The sequence below is a fragment of the Schistocerca piceifrons genome, chromosome 2 (genome assembly GCF_021461385.2).
Source record: "Schistocerca piceifrons isolate TAMUIC-IGC-003096 chromosome 2, iqSchPice1.1, whole genome shotgun sequence".
NCBI classification, from domain to species: Eukaryota; Metazoa; Arthropoda; class Insecta; order Orthoptera; family Acrididae; genus Schistocerca; species Schistocerca piceifrons.
In genome coordinates this window covers 225,096,732-225,120,955 of record NC_060139.1, presented here as the reverse complement: position 1 = coordinate 225,120,955, position 24,224 = coordinate 225,096,732, and positions in this window count along the sequence as shown.

The window sequence follows — 24,224 nt, the reverse complement described above, 5'->3', positions numbered from 1 at the left end:
GGTAATGTCTCTTCTTGATGGCTGTAATTCTGGAACGAATCTCAGTATCTATAGCGCACGTAATTTTCTACATAAAGGTCTGTCTCATACCATCATGGTTATCGATGTGCTGAATCTATAAGTCTCTCGAGATAGGACACATACTCATTTTCTCTGGTCATGCCACAACATAATCCACAGTAACATTACACTGCAATATATACACATTTTACACAAACAGTGCAGTTATCCTTTATACGTCATACATATTTTATCCCTGTACTTACAGTTAAATATTACGATCGCGGTCTCAATTGGACGACCTTCGACAGTGAGCGAAGAATCGGAAATACAACCAGCTAACAGCTATAAATAGAAATATCTGTACCATTCTTAAGACTTGACATACTCCTGCCTTTACTATCACAGTATTCCACATCAAAACCATAACTTCCTTAAGACTGGACATAGTCATTTCTTTTGCATACTTCAGAACACAAACATGTAATTTATAAGCCTGATGTTCATAGTGAACTTACCACACATCCCGTACTACTAAGTATAACATTTCCTCAATAACTTACTGCTGGCGATACGAAATAATACTGACAAAAAATTAACAATGGGTGAACATGTCTCATAAGTTTTCTTGCGAGTGGTACCACTGTGTCTTAGAAAGAGAGGCGTAATCGTCTTACAGACCGCCAAATGTTAAAAAACACAACCATATTACCATCACAAGTGGTATTGGTTCTACAGGTGAATACAAATATCCTTGTTGAAAGCTATACTGGCTTTATAAATCTACGTATGACATTACATCTAAATGAATTGGTTTTTTTTTTTCAGACAAATACCGTGACACTGAATATAGACGGTGATCGCTGTAGTGTACAGTATCAGATCAATAGTGTGGTTACACGTCCCCAACGGTGCAACCTCTTAACAAAATTAACGAATTTAGAAGATGGTTCGGCTAAGGAGCATGGTATGAAAATGGTATTTTCAGTTCACTCACGCCGCCGCCGCTAGATATTTCACCAGTATTTGTAACGCATTCTGTCTTGATGCCGTGTCAGAGGTTCGATGATATATCGACTGGGTTATAGGTGATGGTTGATTGAGAAGAATCATAAACAGTAAATGGTGTGCTGATTGAGGTCATAAGAAATGTACACTAGCTTTTCAGATCTCTAGTGCTACGCTATCTGCTAGAAATGCTGTCTGGGATTTGGAGTCAAGTCTCCCCATTCAAGCACATACCGGCATTGGATCCTAATGAGAGGTCCTCCAACGATTTCAGCCACTGGTAAATCAAATTTCTGGTACTCTCATATCTCGAAATGAGTCACCTTTCTCGAACCTATCTGCTACAGTATAACTCCAACGTCGTTGTAGGCAATCCCTATGCATCTTGCAACTGCTGCCATTTCTGCAGATTTATGCATTTGATCATTCCAATTTAAGTCGGAACTGAGTAGAAGTCAGAGAAAGTTAAATCTACCACCTTCTGCAACCCATGCAGAAACAGGCTAAACTGAGTTACTGCAACAGGACTATGTTTTGCCCGTTCAGTGGAAACCGGATCTGGGAGTAGGGCAAGGATTTTGATACTGCACTGTGGTGCATCCCCAATCTACATACAAGTACTACAGATCCCTCTGTGCCCATTCACATCAATCACCCCAACATGCTATCTTCGTTATTCAGTACCATCCACCAGAGAAAAATTACGAACCATAAAGATACACTAACTTCATGTGATAGAGAACTCGGTAAGAATCTTACCTCATCTCTCTTCTCCCATATAACAAAAACAAATACCCCATGCGTGCCTGCATCGAGCACATGTGATGATCCTATTAAATGTACAGGTATTGATCAACTGCACAGACCAGTTTAAAGTTTCATCATCTGTATTGTAGGAGGATGATCGTATCCCCGCCGAGTATACTGTAAATTGCAATAGACGCTCCCTGTGTCCCTGTCTTGTTGTTTGAAACATTGTTTTTTTCTGCTGTATAACGCTTTGTACACTGCCATACATTATGTTTTTCCACCGCGACTTCAAGGTCCGTGTCAGGTTGAAACTGACATTAACACATTCTGATCCATTGCCTCACACAGAAAACTAGACAGCGCATGTTGTAAATCATGTTGTTACTGCTGCTACCATAACACACCACACACTCTGGATGATTTTAAATAAACTACAGTTGCAACAGGAAACTGGAAGAGTTTGGCGACGTTGTAGAGTGTTTCCAAACTGCATTCCGAAGGTGATTGATGACCTCTACATCTGTCACAGTGACAGAATAACTGATGGCTCTACATTCCATTTCGACTGATTCCTCAAAATGCAGTCATGTACGTGATCCCTGTTTTGATGTTAGCCATGCCCAGAAGGTGTTGCCCCTTCACTGAAATTCATCCTCCAACTCAAACATATGATGTTAGTCAATCATTATGTGGTAACCAACAGTGTGCTAGTGGGCGGATGGGATGGAAGAGATCCCGTTGATGTACTGTGATAATAAACGTCACAGTTGATAGTACTAACAATTTTAGCAATTTTACAGTAATTTCAACACCGATCAATGATGCTACAGCATGTTTCCCAATTTCAGTATCATAGCTAAACCATCCCTTCTCTACTTTGCGAGTATCATTGCAAATGTAGATAGGTGACTGTGCAGAATGTCCAGTCATTGTTAATTCTCGAACACATACATCATCAAAGCATACCAGACAGCGCTCTACATATTTGTGACACCTCGAGCATAGTGCTTAATTTACGATCCATCTCTATGCGGATGTGAGTCACAGAGAATTCTCACAGTCTTAGGCTAAAATTAGAGACTGAAAGATCCCGTCTTTGACCAGCCCACCTTGCAGCACTGTTACCAATTTAATCTCCAGCGGACCATAAGTAGACCTCTACAGTCCTCGTCTTGTGAATGAATGGAAGCTTGCCGAGTCCTCACCCACCCAAGTGCACAAAATTTCTCCAGACGCGTCCATGTCGAGGAGGTTAGCACCCCTTATCGGGGAATAGTAACAGATTTGAACGTGTTGTGATGTAATAGCAGACGGTTAAGAATAACAAGAAACAGGTGATTATTATGCATGATGGAGCTCCAGATGTCTGGAGTTCGAAGCATTTTACGTAAATTAACTACGTTATCAATTTTAAAGTATTGTTCTAGTGTCTGGGATCAGTACTAGGAGGGTATTGGTAAGAGAGAACGTAAACATACGCTCTCCTAAGGCTACACGATACTGCACTTAAAACAGTCTATAATGTCAGATCGCTTGAGTTCCCGAACCATCAGTCATGTGGAATGCAGCACTGTTAATATTCCAATGAAACTAATATATCTACAGCGCGTAACATACATCATCCTTGCAGGTTTCTCTACGATGAACTATAGTAACATATTGTAACACGCAAAAACTACTTCCTCAAAACAGTTGTTTGGTGTGACATGTGCACAATGTAGCTCTCCAGAGATGTTTAGCATCCACTGTTCACATACAATCACGGTTCAGAAATTATACTACGCTCGCATCAGTCGTATGTAATATGATGGTTAGCAACGGAGAATACCTCTTACATGGAAACCGATAAACACATAGCAGTGGCGTCAGAGACGTGAAATTACACGTCATGCCTCCACTAACTCTGTAAACAGGACATCTGTCAAGCAGATGTATACTTGGGGATTGCAGTGTCTCACAAACACCTATCGCTAACTTACAATCATCTTAGTTATGAAACTGAAGTCTCGATTTTATACCCAAGATGCGACAAGGGAATGGAGTACATCGCATAACTCTTCCTTCATTTAGAGGAATGTGTCGAAACAGGATGGTCACGTTTCATCACACATGAGATGGGAGTCCTCTGATGATGGAGAGATTTGCTGTTAACTATCACAAGTAGGCAGTGCTCTAAGTCAAATACAGAACATGTGGTTGTATACGATTCAAACGCAGACTATGTCACACATCCTGACAGAACAGCGGAAAAAAAGGTCAAATGACCTGCGTCAACATCTCCCTCCCTCTCTAGAATGCACCATCAGTCTGTCATTAAATCCTACCTCATTACAGCTCCATCTCAATCAATCATCCCATGCACTCTCTGTTATCCTTTAACACAGGTGCATGTAAGTTTAGAGACAAATTGTTCTCTGTTTCCCTTAAAAGCGTCAAATACAGTAGTCAACTCGCGTGTATCACTGTTACGTCAATAGACATACAGTAGAATGCTGCCTCGACGGAAAAAAGTAACTGTTTCCCTGGTTCCCTTCATTTCCAGGTCGACGATTTCTCGAATTCCTCATGCTGTCGCATACTTGTCCCCATGTACAAGAATTGTTCTGCGCCAAACGGAAGACACGCAATTTCTTCTTCAATTTCCCTCAATTTATACATATTTTCCATCATTTTTCGCAATTTATCGATTTTTTATGTCACTTATACCCACACGATCATGACATAACCTCTCGTTCCGTGTTCTAAACCTGCTTGTAAATGTAGTACAGCTGCCAACACCTAGCGCAAATTCACTGTTTTTCTGATCGGGAGGCGTAGTATAGCACTGTACTCGATTGCATCCAGTCGCCTCCACCCACACATTCCACTTTCGCAGTGCGTTTTCTCTGTTTTCTGTATGTCTGTATATGATGAAATAGTGGGCAGTAGTTAACGCTCTTGGTTGTGTGCTCTAGTGAAGGAATAGTGGTAAGCTTAACCTGTGTTCAAAGGAATACGGTGCCGATTTAAAAGACTGCAGTAACTGCGTCGGTTGGTCGCTGGTCGCGTCCAGGTAGGCTGACTACCGCCAAGAAGACACCGCCGCAATGGTCAAAGCATTGAAGACGGGCAATAAAGCAGAGGATGGGCCCTTGTTAGGCAGGAAGTCGATGAGACGACTGTGAGCATTCTGCGAGTTTCCGTGGGACAGATCACTGGCGCCCAGACGTCCAAATTCTGTTACAAAAACGTATTTGTGAAGGCATGAGGCTTTTAGCGAGTTTATGGCCATTCTTCGGAAACTTCGAAAAGGATGGAACAGGGGGGATAACAATTTTTATGGAGGGCTGTGGTTCCATCCTGGCCACAAAGCTGATTCTTTCTTTCTTTTCTCCCAGTTAACTTTACAGTCTGATTGGTCAAATCGGTGTATGCAGAGCAAGGAGCAGTCTCCCATCTTCGAACGCAGCGCTCCTGCTCGTGATTGGCTTGTGCTAAAGTGGAAGTAGTCTAAGATGTAAATGGGCTTTGTGACTGAGCTGGCGAGGAAAGCGGAGAGAAACAGAAGAGGTCACTCTTGCACTGGTGCTTCGCTAGTGAACTGCAAGTCTCTACCTAAATGGTGAGACTTGTGTCCTTTACTAGTGTGCCACTTAAAGCCTGTGCCAGTCACCTTCTGAACAATCAGAGGTACTGCTTCTAGCATCACGCACACAATGAATGATGCATGGGTGTACTTATTTGTCTTGAGTCGGCCGTCTAAACAGTTGATATATTCTGTCATGCATAGTCGTGGGACGGAGTCAAATTGGTTTGCCAGACCAGCAAACGGGTCCACCTGCACACTGGAATCCACCAGGGTTTGAGAGGCTCACATTCCGAAATAGCCGAATGCGAGACCACGTACTTGCATTTTTTCGGGTGCACGCTATTAATAACAGATTGCTATCATCCATGACTTCAGTCACTGAACGAATCATGGTGTGCCACCCTGACCAGAGAAGGGTAAAGTATTTGCTGCTATGGTGTAGGGCTCCAATATGTGTTTCTCAGCACCCTGTTCTTTCGAACCATAATTTTCTTTTTTGGAATAACAGTGTATAGATGATTGATTGTGGGGTATTTTTTGAGCCATATCCCGGATTCACGTGTATGAAGTCAGATGGAGCTATTAGTGTTCTGGTTAGTGTCATGTGTCGATCCCTAGCTGATCACTTTCTCCACCATAGACCCCATATTAGTGAAAGCGTTTGTCAGATGAAAATGTTTGTGTGACGTTTCTTTAGTCATTTTTTTGTCTTGTTAAGGATGAATAAATCCATTGTCATTTGTGGCCGAGCGGTTCTAGGCGCTTCAGTCTGGAACCGTGCAACCGCTACGGTCGCAGGTTCGAATCCTGCCTCGGCCATGGATCTGTGTGATGTACTTAGGTTGGTTAGGTTTAAGTAGTTCTAAGTTCTAGGGGACTGATGACCGCAGATATTATTAAGTCCCGTAGTGCTCAGACCCATTTGAACCATTTTTATTGTCATTTAGATCACAACTTCTCCCAGTGTTCTGATTAACATTACCGTCGCCATTTTTATTAAAGTCCTGATTACAAAAGAAAGTAGCAAGCTTGCAACTATACACCAATGAGGGGTGCTAACCTCCTCGACAACGGCGCGACTGGAGAAATTTTGTGCACTTGGATGAGTGAGGACTCGTCAGGTTCCATTCATTCACAAGACGTGGAATATAGTGCTCTACTTATGGTCAGTTGCAGATTAAATCGGTAATGGTTCTGCAAGGCGGACTGGTCAAAGACCATGCGAGAGGGTCTTTCAGTATCTAATTTTAGCCTAAGACGGCGAAAATGCTCTGTGACTCCCATCCGCATAGAGACAGATCGTAAATCAAGCGCTAAGCTCGAGGTGTCAGAAATATGTATAGCGCAGTCTGATATACTTTGATGATATATATGTTCGAGAATTGACAATAACTGGACATGCTGCACAGTCATCTATCTACATTTGCAATGATACTCGCAAAGTAGAGAAGGGGTGGTTTAGCTGTGATACTGAAATTGGGAAACATGCTGTCGCATAACTGGTTGGTGTTGAAATTACGATACAATTTCTAAAATGTTTTGCACTACCAGTTGTGATGCTTATTATTACAGTACATCAACGGTGCCTCTTCCATCCCATCCGCCCATTGGCACGGTCTTGGGCACATAATGATTGACTATCATCACATGTTTGAGTTGGAGGAAGAGTTTTGGTGAAGGGACAACACCTTCTGGGGATGGCTAGCACCGAAACAGTGATCGCGTACATGATTGCAATACGAGGAATCAGTCGAAACGGAATGTAGAGCAATCAGCTGTTCCGTCACTGTGACAGATGAGTTTAATTGTAGAGGACGTCAATCACCTTCCGACTGCAGTTTGGAAACAAACCACAATGCCGCCAGACTCTTCCAGTTTCCTTATGTTGTAACTGTCTTTTATTTAAAATCATCCAGTGTGTGTGGTGTGTTATGGTAGCAGAAGTAATAACATGATTTACACTGTGCATCGTCTAGTTTTCTGCTAGAGGCTATGGATCAGAATGTGATAATGTCAGTTTGAACCTGACACAGGCCTCGAAGTCGTGGCAGAAAAACAAAATGTATAGCAGTGTACAAAGCGTTATACAGCAGAAAAAAAATGCTTCAAACAACGAGACAGGGTCACAGGGAGCGTCTCTTGCAATTTACAGTATGGTCTGCGGGATGCGATCATCCTCTTACAATACAGGTGATGAAACTTTAAACTGGTCTGTGCAGTTGATCAATACCTGTACATTTAATAGGGACGTCACATGTGCTCGATGCGGGCACGCATGCGGTATTTGTTTTCGATATATGGGAGGAGAGAGATGAGCTAAAAATCTTATCGAGTTCTCTGTCAGATGAAGTTACTGGAGCTATTATAGTTCGTAATTTTTCTCTGTTCAATGGTACAGAATAATGAAAATATCATGTTGGGGTGATAGATGTGAATGGGCCCTGTGGGATCTGTAGTACTTCTGTGTAGTTTGGGGACACACCACAGTGCAGTATCAAAATCCTCGCCCTTCTCCCAGTTCCCGTTTCCATTGAACGGTCAAAGCATAGTCCTGTCACAGTAACTCAGCTTAGCCTGTTTCTACATGGGTTGCAGAAAGTGGTAGATATAGCTTTCTCCTACTTCTACTCTGTTCCGACTTAAATTAGAATGATCACATGCGTAAAGCCGCAGAAGTGGCAGCAGTTGTAGGATGCATGGGGACTACCTACAACGACGTTGGAATTATACTGTAGCAGATAAGTTCGAGAAATGTGACTCGTATCGAGATATGAGAGTGGCAGAAGTATGATTCACTAGTGGCTGTAACCAGTAAAGGACTTCTCCATAGGATCCAATGCAGGTATGTGCTTGAATGGGAGACTTGATTGCAAATCCCACACAGTATTTCTAGCAGATAGTTTAGCACTAGAGATCTGAAAAGCTAGTATACATTTTTTGTGGCCTCAATCGGCATGCCATCTACTGTTTGTGATGCTTCTCAATCAACCATCGCCTATAACCCAGTCGATATATCACCGAATCTCTGACATAGCATCGAGACAGAATGCGTTACAAATACTGGTGAAATATCTAGCGGCAGCGGTGGAAGGGAGTTGCAAATACCGATTTCATACCACGCTCCTTAGCTGAACCACTTTCTAAATTCGTTAATTTTATGATGAGGTTGCACTGTCGGGGACGTGTAACCACACTGTTGGTCTGATACTATACACTCCAGCGATCACTGTCTATATTCAGTGTCATTATATTTGTCTGGAAAAAAACACTTCATTTAGAGGTAATGCCATACATGGAATTATAAAGCCAATATAGCTTTCAACATGGATACCTGTATTCACCTGTAGTACCAAGACCGCTTGTGATGGTAATATGGTTGTGTTTTTTAACATTTGGCGGTCTGTAAGACGATTGCGCCTCTCTTTCTAAGACACAGTGGTACCACTCGCAATAAAACTTATGAGACATGGCCACCCATTGTTGATTTTCGGTCAGTATTATTTCTTATCGCCAGCAATCAGTTATTGACGAAGTATTATACTTAGTAGGAGGGGATGTGTGATAGGTTCGCCATGAGCATCAGGCTTATGAAGTATGTGTTTGTGTTCTGAAGTATGCAAAAGAAATGACTATGTCCAGTCTTAACCCTAGAAACACCAAGCACGGGCAAAAACTGCCCGTACATTTTTATTTTTTAAAAATGTCATGGCCAATATCCTTTTATGTTTTTGGGTCTTTTTCTATTTGTCTGTTACCTTATAATACAATATTCTGTACGTTTCTATGGTTAAATTTTTATAATTGCAAGTACAAAATAGGAATTTTACGCCCAAGGGCACATTTTGCCCGGGGTTGGTACCATAATTCTTATTATCTTCCCTACAACCACCAAGCATGGGCAAAATTCGCCCGTACGTTTTTCTTTCTTTTATTCAGTTGGCAACCTTGAACATGATTTTTACAGTGGTTTGTTGAGTTTCACTTTCATTGTTGATTTTAGATTTTCCATTAATACTATTAGCAGTTTGTCACAACAGAGCGACGCCTTTATTGTAAAGTAGATTTTGTAAGATGAGTTATAGAAGCTTGAACGACGCAGAGGTTCTTGTAGAACTATTATCAGATTGAAGTAATTTTGAGTCAGATCATACAGAAGTAGAAAAGGATACCAGTGAAGACGTGGAGGGCAATAAAGAAGAAACAGACCATGCAGGTAACGCTCCAAACAAATATGTTACAAGTTCTGGCAGAGTGTATCTTGCAGATGCTCCGAGACATAGTAAAAGGGATTTTGGTAACATAGTCCGTGAACGTCAAGGAATAACCAGTGCTGGGAAAGTAACAGGCATATGTGAATCATTTTCGGAAAATACTTGACCATACAAATGAAGAAGCTGAAAGAGAAAACGTATCCCTGTTAGCGATTCTAAAATATATGCATTGATGAGAATTTTAATTCTAATGGGAGTTTACTGGGACACCAATATTTCTTTATCTGATTTATGGTCAAATTTATTGGGAAGAGCGATTTATAGAGGAGCTATGGGTAAGACAAGAGCATGTCAGCTATTGAAACTTCTTCGCTTTGATGATGAAGGCACCAAGTCAGTAAGACGTGTACGTGACGAATTTGCGCCGCTGCCTGAAGTATTTGAAGTATCGAATGGAATATTCCCACAGTACTTCAGAAGTGGACCTGACAATACAATTGATGAAATGTTGTGTCTTTTCAGAGATCGTTGTCCTTTTCGAAGTTTTCCTCAAAGACAAACCTGGAAAGTATGGAATATTAGTGAGAATGCTTTGTAGTGCGCCTGAACGATACATATTAAAAATGGAAGAATATGCTGGAAAAGACAGTAGACCTGCCAGTGAGCGAGGTCCTCTTGAGATTGTGAAGAGACTGGTGGAGCCAATAAAGAATACAGGCTACAATGTCACAACTGACTGCTTCCGCACATCTGTGGAGTTCGCGGACATTCTCTATGAAGACTACAAACATCCATTGGTTGGGACACTCAAATCAAACAGGAAACAAGTACCGCAGGAACTTAAGACGACAGCAGGCAAAGAGCTATAGTCCTCCAAATTAGCATTCACAGACCCATCTTCTAAGAAGCCGCCGGTAACAATGCTCTCTTACACCACAAAGGAAAAACCAAAGAAAAATCTGTTGATATTGTCTACACAACATCGTAATGCAGGAGTAGAAGTTGATGCACCAAAAAAGAAAACACACATAAACCTGTACTATAATTCTACTAAGGGAGGAGTGGATGCCGTAGCTCAAATGGTTAGGACATACTCTGCAAAAAGGGGTACGAGAAGGTGGCCACTGCAACGTTCTACAGACTACTTGATATGGCTGCAGTTAACTCATACACACTGTTCAAGATGAATGCACCTAAATGGAATGAAGGGAAACCAAACGCCAGAAAACTGTATCTCCATGAACTTTTGAAACCATTCGTAGAAGAGCGAGCCATTGATTTGAAAGGACTCCAGTTGCCTATTATTTTTGCGATGGGAGAGATCCTAGGAAAGAAATTAGAGGTAAACAAAATTGCTGCAAATAAAGAACCTACTAGGAAAGCAAGGTGCTACTTGTGCTTGAGGAATGCAAGTAACCGGAAAGCAAGAGACAACATCACAAAAACCAAGTTAACATGTGGAAGCTGTGGGCGTCATATTTCTAAGACTCATTCAGAATCAACCATTTTGTGTGTAGGAGATAAATGTCATCTATAAGTGAAAATATTCTCTCCAAGTGAAAAGTGTTTTCCGAGAGTTTTCAATGTACAATAACATGTATTTTAGCAAGGGTTTTCATTTCTGTTTTTGAAATTTTCTTTCAGTGACAAAGCTGTATTCAGTTAATAGATCAAAGAGCAAATAGAAACCTTAGAGACCCTTTGTATTCAATTACAAACCTTCTTATCTTGTTTACACAAACTTTAATTGACCAAGATTTGACCATTCTTGGCTGTTATACTCACCCTATGAGTGTTAAAATATTAAGCTTTCAGTTATGTTGTCACTATTTCCTGTTAAACTAATATCTCAATGGAAACAGAATTACATAAAATAAATACATATTACAACAAATTACAAGATTAACAGCTTATTGTAACACGGGCAAAATTTGCCCTTGGTTGGTGCTCCGTGTAACCTAAAATACCTTGGTGTTTCTAGGGTTAAGGAAGGTATGGTTTTGACATGGAATACTATGATAGTAAAGGCAGGAGTATGTCAAATCATAAGAATGTTACAGATATTTCTATTTCCAGAGCAACAGCCGTCAGCAGGGTGTATTTCTGATACTTTGCTCATTGTCGAAGGTCGTCCAAGTGAGACCGCGATCGTAGTATTTGATTGTAAATAAAGGGATAAAATATATATGAGGCCAGTTTTTTTCCTAGGTCGATTCCGTCTATGCATGCTTGGAGTGCAGCGCCAGTGACCTATGGCGCGAATGATTTACGTTTCCGGCTAACGGCATTAGCTGTCTGAATGGAGAGGCCTGTTGGGATGTAGGAATGTAGCTTACTTAACCGTTTCGTCCTTTAGACAGCCGAATAGCTAACTAATACTTAGTTTATGTTGGACAGCTTTCGTCATCGCGTGGAAATTCAAGAAGATTTAATATGGACATGTGTTTGCACTGGACCGTTATTCCTTCCGATGTAAATTGTTCTGTTGACTGCTTCTGCACATTTGGCGCCTTTATTTAGTTGAGGGAACATCGACTGTGGCACGTGCATCTAACAGGTGAAAGACGGGTGGAAGACATATTTGCTGGTTCTGTAGACACGAGAAACACCTTAGTTGACTTTGGCCGGCGGCGTTGACCGAATGGTTCTAGGCGCTACAGTCTGGAACCGCGCGATAGCTACGGTTGCAGGTTCGAATCCTGCCTCGGGCATGGATGTGTGTGATGTCCTTAGGTTAGTTAGGTTTAAGTAGTTCTAAGTTCTAGGGGACTGATGACATCAGAAGTTAAGTCCCATAGTGCTCGGAGCCATTTGAACCATTTTTTTAGTTGACTTTGTAAATTATAGGGATAATTTGGAATCTGTTATATCACCGACATCGGTATTCACGAGTGGAAATATCTGTTTCCTCTAATTTTTTTCGAGCTGTCCCATAAAGGTCTTTGCAGACGGGATAAGTTTCTAGTTACACAATGGCTCACAATGATTTCTTAGTCAGGGAAAAATTGTGTGATCTGGGTGGTGGAAGCTGTGCAGGGAATGCGCTGACGCGAACCATGAATTGGCGGTCTGAATATCATAATTTTTTATACACATATGTTTGATAGACATAAATGTTATGCTGCTGTTTGAACGTAAAGGTACAGTGGCATATGTTCTGACATACCTTTGTGGGAAGTAATCGAATTACTGTTCACATAAAAACAAAAGAATTACGTATGTCTAGTCGTAATGGAAGGATAGATTGGACATGGTGAATTGTGATTTCAACGCACTGAGGAGTATATCTGAACCTAAGTGCTGATAGATTCATTTCGTAAACAGCTGCACAATATAGCAACGCAAGTGTTCAACTGGACCTGCTATAGTGTACAAACAGGTCGGGCAATACGGCTGTAATAATACGTCCCCTCATCGGAAACCCCTAAGCGTACCCTCGAATTTTCCTTGTTGTTCTATCGGTAGTGATGTTGATCACAGTACACCAACCTGCGTCGGTGATGTTTTTCCACGCATTACATCCACGGGTGTGATATTCTTTATCACATAGTGCCGGACGCCTGTCCTTCATAATGCTTGTTTGAGAAAATCTTGGCAGGATGCAACACCTTCCAGAAGCGCTGATTCGAAGACTTTTGTGAGATAATGTCCTAGGACTGAGGAGAATCGAGACATATAGGCGGTGTGAGTGTAGGTATATCATGACTTTTCTGGTGCTGTACAGATATAAAAGATAGCTGCACTGTTTGTGTAAAATGTGTGTATATTGCAGTTTAATGTTACTGTGGATTATGTTGTGGCATGACCAGACAAAATGAGTATGTGTCCTATCTTGAGAGACCTATAGGTTCAGCACATCGATAACCATGACGATATGAGAGAGATATTTACGTGGAAAATTACGTGCACTATAGATACTGAGATTCGTTCCAGAGCCACAGCCATCAAGAGGAGACAGTACCTATACATCGATCGGTGTCAGACTGCAGCAGCCATCGTAATATTTAATTGTAGTTACACTGGTAAATATGTTCCTGGTTCCCAATATTCTTGTAAGTCTTGTATGTATTTCATGATTTGTTGACACCTTTGGGGGTTTTAACTGCCAGTGCAATATTATGGTGTGTACAAAATAGTTTTTTGCTGCTGAAAGTCTCATCTTTTTACGGGTAAATTCAGTGATGGATGGGCTGTCCCATTAGGATTGATAGGAATAAGGCACCCTGTGATATTCTGGGAAGCATTGCAACATCTGTCTTGGTGCTGGACCCGCACTGCAGCTATGCATCATCACGCAGCTATGTTGCCTAGGTGAACACGTGTTTCAACGGGTATTTCTCAGGAGTCATGTATGAAAGAGATTCCGCCACCTCATCCTTGTGGAACCCCAATTGACGCCTATACGTAGTTTGGCAGCTGACGGCCGTGTCGTCACTTCACTGGGACCGCCGGTGCATCCTGACGCCTGGGGGCATTGGTGGAGTCGACAGCGTCGGCGTCAGGTGTCGAGTGGTGGGACGTGGTTTTTTATTAGTGATCTTTTGTTTAAACTATATTCCATCGATTTCACCAACCAATAGGGTGTAGCGAATTAAAAAAAAATACCCCATACATGTGAAGTATATCGAATTACTTTATTTGCATAAATTTTTTATATCAACGTGGTGTTTGTGGTACAATGTGTAACGTTTCCTGGCAGCACACACACACTATTAATAAACTAAAATTTAATTGTACTATATACGCCGCTATGAAGCAATTCGTATATACTGTAATTGTTTAACAAAAAATATTATTTAATTTTGTGTAAAGGACGTTGGTTATTATTGTAATATTTTCTGTAATAATATTCTCGATGTATTTATGATAGTAATATTTCTATACTCATAATGTAATTACGAAATATGTTAATATCTGCGATGAAAAAATGTAAAATATAGCCACAGAGGAAAATAATGTTGTAAGATTACAAAGAGACATTCACAATCAGAAATAGTATAAATAGCACTACATAATGTGCATCCTTTGTCGTCTTCCTCGAGAGCTGAGAGAGAGAGGGACCTGTGACGTAGCATTATATGAATGAGTAGACTTCTTTTGTCTGTATCTATCTTTAGCCGCCATTAGAGGAGAAATTATAAAGGGGTGTAATTTTAATTATGGTTATGGTCTAAATACATTATAATTTATCAAAATTGTGTATTACTAATGTAAATTAGCTTGCCCATGTCATCTATAATATTTCTTTAAAGAATTTTCAGCATTTTTAGCGATTATCGTTGGAGTTGTTGGGCTGTGCCGCGACCGAACGATTTGCAGTGGCGGCACATTTAAAAAATTGTTCCGCTATAAAATTAACCAAACCCGTAAATCGGGAGCAGGTAAAATTAGCAGTGAATTACGAAATATTTGTCTTTTACAGCGATCCTGAGGCTGACTGAATTTATTACTGGTTTTACATTTGTGCATTCATAGGCGGAAAACTAATGTTGAAGTTGTTAATCTGTTGGTTCTTTCAATTTCTAAAGCAAATAACTTAAACGTATAGTGAAGTGTGTTTTGTCAATGATAATTAAACGTTCAGGTCGGCTTGGCAATATTTAACCATTTTATGCTAACAGAGACAGTCTTGTGTTCCATAGCTAACGCCGGGAAAGAATTCAGTAAATATTTAAAAACCTACTGCATCTAGAAAATATGTGCCAAAGCCGAAATACGTAAAAAATTTAATTTAAATAATTTTCAAAGTCATAAATGTTATTAATCAGTTAGTTTAAATTTATCAGCATCAGAGGGTTGGTAAAGTTCACGTAATTTTAAATGTGCTTAATTCTGTCTAAATGAATTTTTATTACCACACGTAGAAAAAGGGGGTTCTACAACAAAGTTCGTGCTGAAAGAGTAAATAACAAAAATGTTTTAAGCCATTTCTTCCCCATTTTCATCCATTCATTTTTACATAATAAATATTTTTTTCCTCATTAAACTGGCGCCCAATGTGGGGCCCGAATAAGCAGTGGCCACAAAATACCCATGAGATAATTAGGGAATTATTGTAGTCGAACTTTGTTGGAGAACAATTAATAATTTTTTCATGTATTGTATGTATTGCCTAACCAATATTCTGTGGTAATACCTGTATATGATTTTTTGCATGAGAACACTATATACCGAGAGGCAAGCTGAAGAAGAGAGATCATTATATCAAAAAATTAATTACCTACCACAATACCAGGGGGCAGCTGCACCCAAGATAGATCACCAAAAGGTAAAGCTACAGTGTACGAGGGTCGGTCAAAAAGTAATGCCTCCCATTTTTTTTCTACTTAAAGAAATTAAGTTAAGTGAAAAATTTGAATTTGGCGCCATTCCTCAAACCTTCTTCTGCAATCCACTGCAGTAGTAACTTTCTGTGTCAACAGGTGGCAGCACAGCAGAAGTTTGTAAGATGGCCGACATCGATGTTCGTTTGAGACAGCGTTGTGTGATTGAATTCTTGAATGCAGAAGGTGAAACGCCCATACGCATTCATGAAAGACTGAAGAAGGTGTATGGTGTTGTGACAGTGGATGTCAGCACTGTTAGACGATGGGTTCGTCGTTGTAAGGAAGCTGAAGGGCAAACACCGTTGACTGACGAAAAGCGGAGCGGCAGGCCGGTGAGTGCAGTGACTCCACACAACATTCAGCAAGTTGATGACATCATTCGTGGTGACCATCGGATGACTGCAGATGAAGTGTGTCGCATTATTTCTCTTAGTAAAGGCAGTGTGATCACGATTATTAAACAATTGGGGTACTCAAAAGTTTGTGCACGGTGGGTTCCAAGAATGTTAACCGATCAGAATAAAGAGGCAAGGAAAACAATAGCCTCCCAACACTTGCAGCGCTTCCGTTTGGAGGGAGATGAGTTTCTGAAAAAAATTGTGACCGGGGACGAAACATGGGTGCATTTTTTTGAACCCGAATCAAAGAGGCAGTCAATGGAGTGGCGTCACACAAGCTCGCCGAGGAAGAAAAAATTCAAAACTGTGCGATCGGCAGGGAAAGTTATGGCAACAGTTTTCTGGGATACAGAGGGTGTGATTCTGGTTGATTTTTTGGAGCAGGGATGCACAATAAATTCTGTTCAATACGTCACAACCCTCAACAAACTTAAAGCACGTCTTCAGCGAGTTCGCCCAACAAAATCAATGGCAGATGTTCTTCTTTTGCATGACAATGCAAGACCACACACCAGTCGTCACACCTCTGACGAGATTGTCAAAATTGGATGGGAAGTTTTGCCTCATCCCCCATACAGCCCTGACCTGGCACCATCAGACTTCCATCTGTTCGGGCCACTAAAAGAAGCTCATCGTGGGATTCATTTTGAAGATGAGGAGGCCGTCAAAACATCCATGCGTCAATGGCTTAGGAAGCAGAGCTGTGATTTTTACCGTGCTGGGATACATGCCCTTGTTCAAAGATGGACCAAAACTGTAGAGATGGGCGGAGATTACATTGAAAAATGACAAAATGATCCTCAATGTTGTGGTTTTCAACCTATGTAATTGCATTTAAATTTCCTGACAATTAAACGTAGAAAAAAAATAGGAGGCATTACTTTTTGACTGACCCTCGTAGTTGTCCTGTGGGTAGTAAAGTAGCCTCAGTGCAGTGTTCTCGGATCATTAGTGGTGTGCTTATGGTTAGCGTTTTTTTTAAAATTACAGGACATTTGTGTAGTTACTCATTGTAGTATATAATAAGTGTGTTTCAACAAATGACCATTTCTTATGTGATTATGTCAGTGAAACCTGAGTGTTAGGATATTTAGTGCAGATTTTGTTTCTTTTGTTGACTATGCTTAGATTGCGTAGTCAGAAAACTATAAACATGGATAATGAACAACAGTTAGCAAGCAGTGATACCGAGTTAGAAAGTGGGGCACAAAGTAATGTTAGTGGCGTAGTTCAGGAAGTACAATGTGAGAATCTGTGGGCAGAAGGGCAAGAAATGTTGCCACTGCCAGCCAGTGATTCAGTTGAAAGTAGAAATACTGTGGCACCCACAAGCACTAGACACTGACCAGAGAGTGGTGAGGTGTCAGAAGTGCAATCATTAAGAGTTATGTTCGAGCGAATGCTCAATTTCCAAGCTACGTTTGTGCATGAAGAAGCAGAGCGTGACCAGTGATTGGTAGCTGAATTTGCACGTATGCAAGCAGAACGAGAAACGGAACGTGATGCTAAACAAGCAGATCGTGATCGATGCCAGCATGAGAGAGACTTGCAGTTAATGCAATCTTTGGAAGCTATGCAAAGTGAGATTATTAGTTTGAGACAAAACTTTGAAACCATACCCAAAGCGGTGCAAGAACTGAGCGAAAGAGTAGATAATATCCAGGTGGCTAACGCCAGTATCGTAGATAAAATCAGTGTACTGGCTAACAGGATGGAAAAATTAGAAATTGACACAAGTCGAACAATAGAGCGGAAAATGTCCGAACAGGCGAATAAAATTGAAAAGGAATCTACGAACTGGTTAGAGGCAAAAGACACCGACCTTAATCAAAACAATAGACGAGAAGGTGCACGCCGAGATTGAGGTCAAAGACGTGGGCTCGAGTGCGGAAGTCTTCTTCTTCTGTAGTGGTAAATCCAAGGATTGGTTTGCAACAGCTACAATGGCAGCTTGTCTCCATTCTGTGCGTCTTTCAGCTTTTCTCTTCATTTCTTTATAGGTGTTACATCCCACATCTTTCACGATTTGATCCATGTACCTCAGTCGTGGTCTTCCTCTTGGTCTTTTTCCCTCGACATATCCCTCTATGATTGTGTTCAGGAGTCCTTTATGTCTTAATAGATGGCCTGTAAATTGCACTCTTCTTTTAACAATGAAGCTCCAGAAGGTTCTCTTCTCACCTGCTCTTTCCAGAACCACTTCGTTCGTGACCTTGTCTATCCATTTTATTTTGAGCATGCGCCTATAGCACCACATTTCAAAAGAATTTAGCTTCTGCTGTTCCTCTGTCCCGAGAGTCCATGTTTCACACCCATAGCATGCCACACTCCACACATATGATTTCAAAAATCTTTTCCTGGTTTCAAGGCTGATGCTCTTAGATGTTAATACGTTTTTCTTCTTGTTAAAAGCAGCCTTTGCTTGAGCTATTCTACTTCTCACTTCTGCCTTGCTCCTTCCATCCCTGGTAATATTACTGCCCAGATAAGTAAATTTATCAACTTGTTCAAGCAGTTCATTGCCTACATGAACTTGGACTTTCACTTGATCTTCTTTGTCGCATGCCATTACTTTTGGTTTTGCTTTATTAATTCTCATATTATATTCTTCACCCATAACTTTATCCATTCTATTCAGTAGGACTACAAGATCTTCTTCACTTTCAGCCAGGGCAGCTATATCATTGGCATATCTTATCATATCTATTCGTTGGCCATGAATTACTACACCTGTCTGTGAATTTTCCCTTACTTTTTTCAGCGCCTCTTCAATGTATACGTTAAAGATAACAGGGGATAGTGCGCAACCTTGCCGGACACCTTTCCGTATCTGCACCTCTTCTTGTTTTGTCCGCCCACAGATAACTGCTGTCTCGTTTTTGTACAGGTTCCATATCATTTTTCTATCTTTATGGTCTATTCCTACTTTTTTGAGTACCTCAAACATCTTATCCCATTTAACATTATCAAAGGCTTTCTCTACATCTACGAAAGCTATGTATGTTTTCAGGTTCTTATCTAGTCGTTTCTCTATTATTAGTTTTAGAGCAAATATGGCTTCTCTGGTTCCTCTATCTTTCCGGAATCCAAACTGGTCTTCGGAGAGTGTAGCTTCGACTTTTTGTTCTATGCGTTTTAGGATAATTGAGGTTAATATTTTAGAGGCGTGAGTAACTAGGCTGAGTGTCCTATAATTTTCACATCTTGTAGCATTTGCCTTCTTTGGAATGGGGACCATAATGTTTTTCTCAAAGTCTGTAGGAATTTTACCCTGCTCGTACATTTTGAAAACAAGATTATACAACTCCTGATTCAGTTTTGCTCCTCCGGATTTCAGAAGTTCGGCTGGGATATTGTCTATACCAGGCGATTTGTTGTTTTTCAATTTTTTCAGAGCTAGTTCAAACTCTACCTTTAATATAGGTTCACCTATGTTGTGTGCATCTACTTCTGTTTCTTCTTCCATGATCTTTTCAGACAGGTCTGGTCCGCTGTACAGTTTTCCTATATATTGTTTCCATCTTCTTGCAACTTCATCATCGTCATCCAACATATTGCCATTTTCATCCATCACAGCCCTACATTTGTTTCTTCTGTCTCCAAAGCAATGTCTCACACATTTATAGGCCTTGTCGATATTTCCCTTGCTCATGTTGTCCTCAACTGAAATACAGAGATCATCAAGGTATTTTTCTCTTGCTTGTTTTGCCTCTCTGTTGATTCTGTTTTTCAGACTCTTGTATTTCTCTTGGTCTTCCTTCTTCACAGAATTTTTTAATTTCCTTCTTTCTTCCATCATATTTAGTAGGTCATTAGTGATCCATTCCTTCCTTTTCTCTGTCCTTTCTTTTCCTATTACTTCTTCTGCTGCTTCTAAAATACCAGTTTTTATTTTTTCCCATCTGCTTTGGATGTCATTGCAGCCCTGTGTATTTGTTTTCTTGTCTGTTTCTAGTTGATAGTGCTTCAGTGTATTTTCGTTTTCCAGGTTTGTCAAATCTCATTTACATGTACTTCTTCTTTTAATGTTCTTGAATTTTAGTTCAGTCATCATAACGAGTATGTGGTCACTTTCCACATCACAGCCTGGATATGATCTGCTGTCCTTAACTTGGTTTTTAAATCTTTGCTTCACTAATATGAAGTCAATTTGGTATCTGTTAATGTCACCAGGCATTTTCCAAGTATATCTTCTTCTTGGATGATGATTAAAGAAGGTATTTGTAATGCAAAGTTTATTTCTTTGGCAGAATTCTACAAGTTTATCCCCTCTTTCATTTCTTAATCCTAATCCAAAATTCCCTGCCACATCCTCTTCTTTACCTTCCCCAACAACGGCATTCATATCTCCCATGATGACAAGGTTTTCAGCTCCTTTAATTCTGCCAATTACTTCTTCAAGGTGGTCATACATCATGTCGATTTCATCATCCTCGTGCCTCGTAGTTGGCATGTATACTTGGATTATGATTGTGTCTCTTGGTTTAGTTTCCAATCGGACATAAATTATCCTCTCACTATGTTGAACAAATCCTTTTACTCTTAACCCCATCTCTTTATTGAAGATAATTCCCACTCCTGCAATCCCGGGACTGTCTTGTGCTGCTCCAGTGTGTATGATTCTGTAATCCCCTGACCAAAAGTTGCCAGCGTTTGGCCATCTCATTTCTGAGACTCCCAGTACATCAATATCCATTCGTTTCATTTCCATTTTCAAATTTTCCAGTTTACCACATTTAAGAAGTGAGTTGACGTTCCATGTTGCTATTCTTCTTACATTAATGCTTTTGGATTTTGGTATCTCTTTAGTTGTCCCCGCCCGGAGATCCGAATGGGGGACTATTTTACCTCCGGAGAATTTAACCAAAGAGCTTTCCATCATAAGCTGTTGATACTTGGGATACCCGCCCGGGTCTTTAATGGTGTGGTTTCCCGTTGCCTTCTCCATTCTATGCCGTTGGCCACCTTGTGGTTCCTCCGCCTTTAGGAGCAGTTTCCCACCCCAAGGGCAAGAGAGTGCCCTTCCTTCTAGCCGCTCATCCGCCCTCCTAGAAGGCCGTTGGTACTTGATAGAAGGTAATCTCCTTGTCCCGGGAGATATTCGGCTCAGTAGAAGTATAGGTTGGAAATGGAAGACCCCTAGCCCTCGAAACCTAATAGCGTCGGGGTTGGAAAAGAACAAGAGTTGGCCGAGGGTGGCCAAATAGGAAAGATAAAAGTGAGAAGCCTGGCATAAGTAAGTGGAAGCAATGCCAGTACTCAGGTTGAGGTAGACGAGAAGGTGCACGCCGAGATTGAGGTCAAAGACGTGGGCTCGAGTGCGGGACCTAAAAATGGCGATGCACACTGACATTCCGCGGTGGCAGCGGAATGTCAACCGTCGTCTTGCGGAGCTGAAAAACGGCTTGTTGCACGGCGACCCACAGGCGTGTGTGACGCCAGCCAGGTCCAACAATGATACGCATATAAATACAGCAGTGAAAAATTGCGACTGCGAGACAGAACAGGCAACTAATGTTCGCGAAACAAATAAATGTCACTCCAAAATAGTGATTGAAGAAAGCCTGATTAAAAACCGACAGTTTCAGATCTTTACAACGGAGAAGAAATCTGTTCACCCTGTAGTATTTATCAAGGGATTTAGAAACATTTTGCCTAGTGTTTGGAGTCATACACAGAAAATACAGTACGTTATGTCTTACATTCAAGGAGATGCTGCATTATGGGCAACCGAAGCAGCTGACAGTTACGACACATTTGAGCAATTTGAAAAGGCATTCTTGGTCAAATATTGGTCAACATGTATTCAGGACAGATTACGGAAAGAGGTATATAATCCAGAGCCGTATTCTCCACGATTAGGCAATTTGCGAAAATATTTTGAGAAATACATTAATAAGACCCGTTACTGGGACGAGCAGATTTCATCCCGGGATTTGATCAGACTTTTGAAATCACACTTGCCGATTCACGTAAAGGAGAAACTTATACACGTACCGGAGAACGACATGGAACATTTCTTGTCTGTTCTGGACTCGATTGACCTGATTCAGGAGGATGTTAAGGCCGCCTCTGAACAGGCTAGAAGTAACGGAAACGGTTACAGAAATGGTCGAAATAACACGCCTCCACCAAATAATGGAAACGGCGGAGGTAACAATAGGAGACAAGATTATGTACAAAACGGGAATAGAGGTAGAGACAGGAACGGCAATAGTCCGCCGGTGAACAATGACAGGAAAAGGAGGTTCGATGACCGATATGAAACAGGCACACCAAGCAATAGTAGATGGAAAAATGCCAGGGGGCCGTGGAACACCAATACCTATAACGATGCAAACCGAACTTGGCCACAGAACCAGAGGCCCAGTCCGGACCGGCAAAACAGTGAAAGATATGACAATAACCGACCGCCACCACAAAATGCGCCAATTGCGCAACCGTGGCGGCCGACGCAACACAACTTACACATAGTGGAGGTCAGCGACACAGAGCAGCCACTCCATCCACCAGTAATAATCCAACAAACTAGATTCAGCCGAGATACGCTCTCCATCGTCGGTTGAGGTTTGGAGTGAGAGCACCCCGACACAGAACAAAACATCGGAAATCTGTATCCTCAGGTATAATGACGGGTTACTGATGGGACATGAATTAATAACTGAACCACCCACGTGCATAAAGGAGCACAAAGACAAAGTAGAGGCGATAATAGGGATCAAAATTAACAATATCGATGTGCAAGCAATCGTAGATACAGGTGCTACTGTCAGCGTCATGAGTATGGACTTATTCAGAGTACTGGGGAAGGAAAAGCGTATGCTGACTTTTCCTGTGAACAATTGCAAAGTCACTGGAGCCATCAGTGCACAGCGATAAATAATTAAACTCCAAGTGTGGGTAGAGATGTATATAGGGGGAGAAGCCATAGCGTGCTCGTTCCTGGTAGTAAAGGGTTTAAAGGTAGCCTCCATTTTGGGGGTAGATTTTTTGAGAGAAAGGGATGCAGTAATCGACCTTCCTCGGGGAAAATAAAGTTTGATGAACACGGGTAGGTGGACAGAATTGTCCATGCTCAGATCTGAAGAGATACATGTGCCTAATTGTAATGCTATTAACATAAAATGTAGGAATCAGTGGATACTACATTTAGACAATCATTCTCTTGGACAAAATCTCTATTATTCAGACGTACAAGGTGATCAATTAAAAGCACATGTGGACGCACTTGTGAACAAAGTATCACATTCCGAAAATTTGAACTCGATGCAACAGCAGGATTTGGTACAGTAAAGGAACGACCAGGAATTGTTAAGGGATATCAATACAATATCGAGGTGAAGCCTCACAAAACCTGCTGTCGAGCCTCATACTCCATTCCTTGGTCCAAGAAGGTAGCTAAAGAAATTAGAAAGCTGATCGAGTGGGGAATAATAGAACCGTCTTTGGCCCCTTATAGTAGTCCTATGTGTTATGTGTAAAAAGGTACACCATTCTTTTGGAAATGAATGAACATTGATGATGTGTGATCTGTAGAGATAATGTACTAGTGTAGAAGTATTTAATTATAAGAATATGATTGACTTTCTCTTTTGTTTATGATTACTTGTGTTATGTCTTCTTTTTAATTAGTGTTAGCTTAAACATGCTCTAAATGTCTGCACAGATAATCCGATTAGTGCAATTATTTGTAGTGTTAAATTGTGACAGATATCAGTCAGGAGGAACATTTTAGTAGTGATTAGTTTGTGTACTGCATGATATTCTATATGTGTGTCGAACTTTAAATATTTCGTGGTACAGCCTTTTATATTACATATATATATATATATATATATATATATATATATATATATATATATATATATATATATATATATGTCTAGCTGTCTGATTGACAGGTTCGAACCCAGAATAATATTAATAATATGAGACCCTGAGAACTTTATTTTCAAACCAGTAT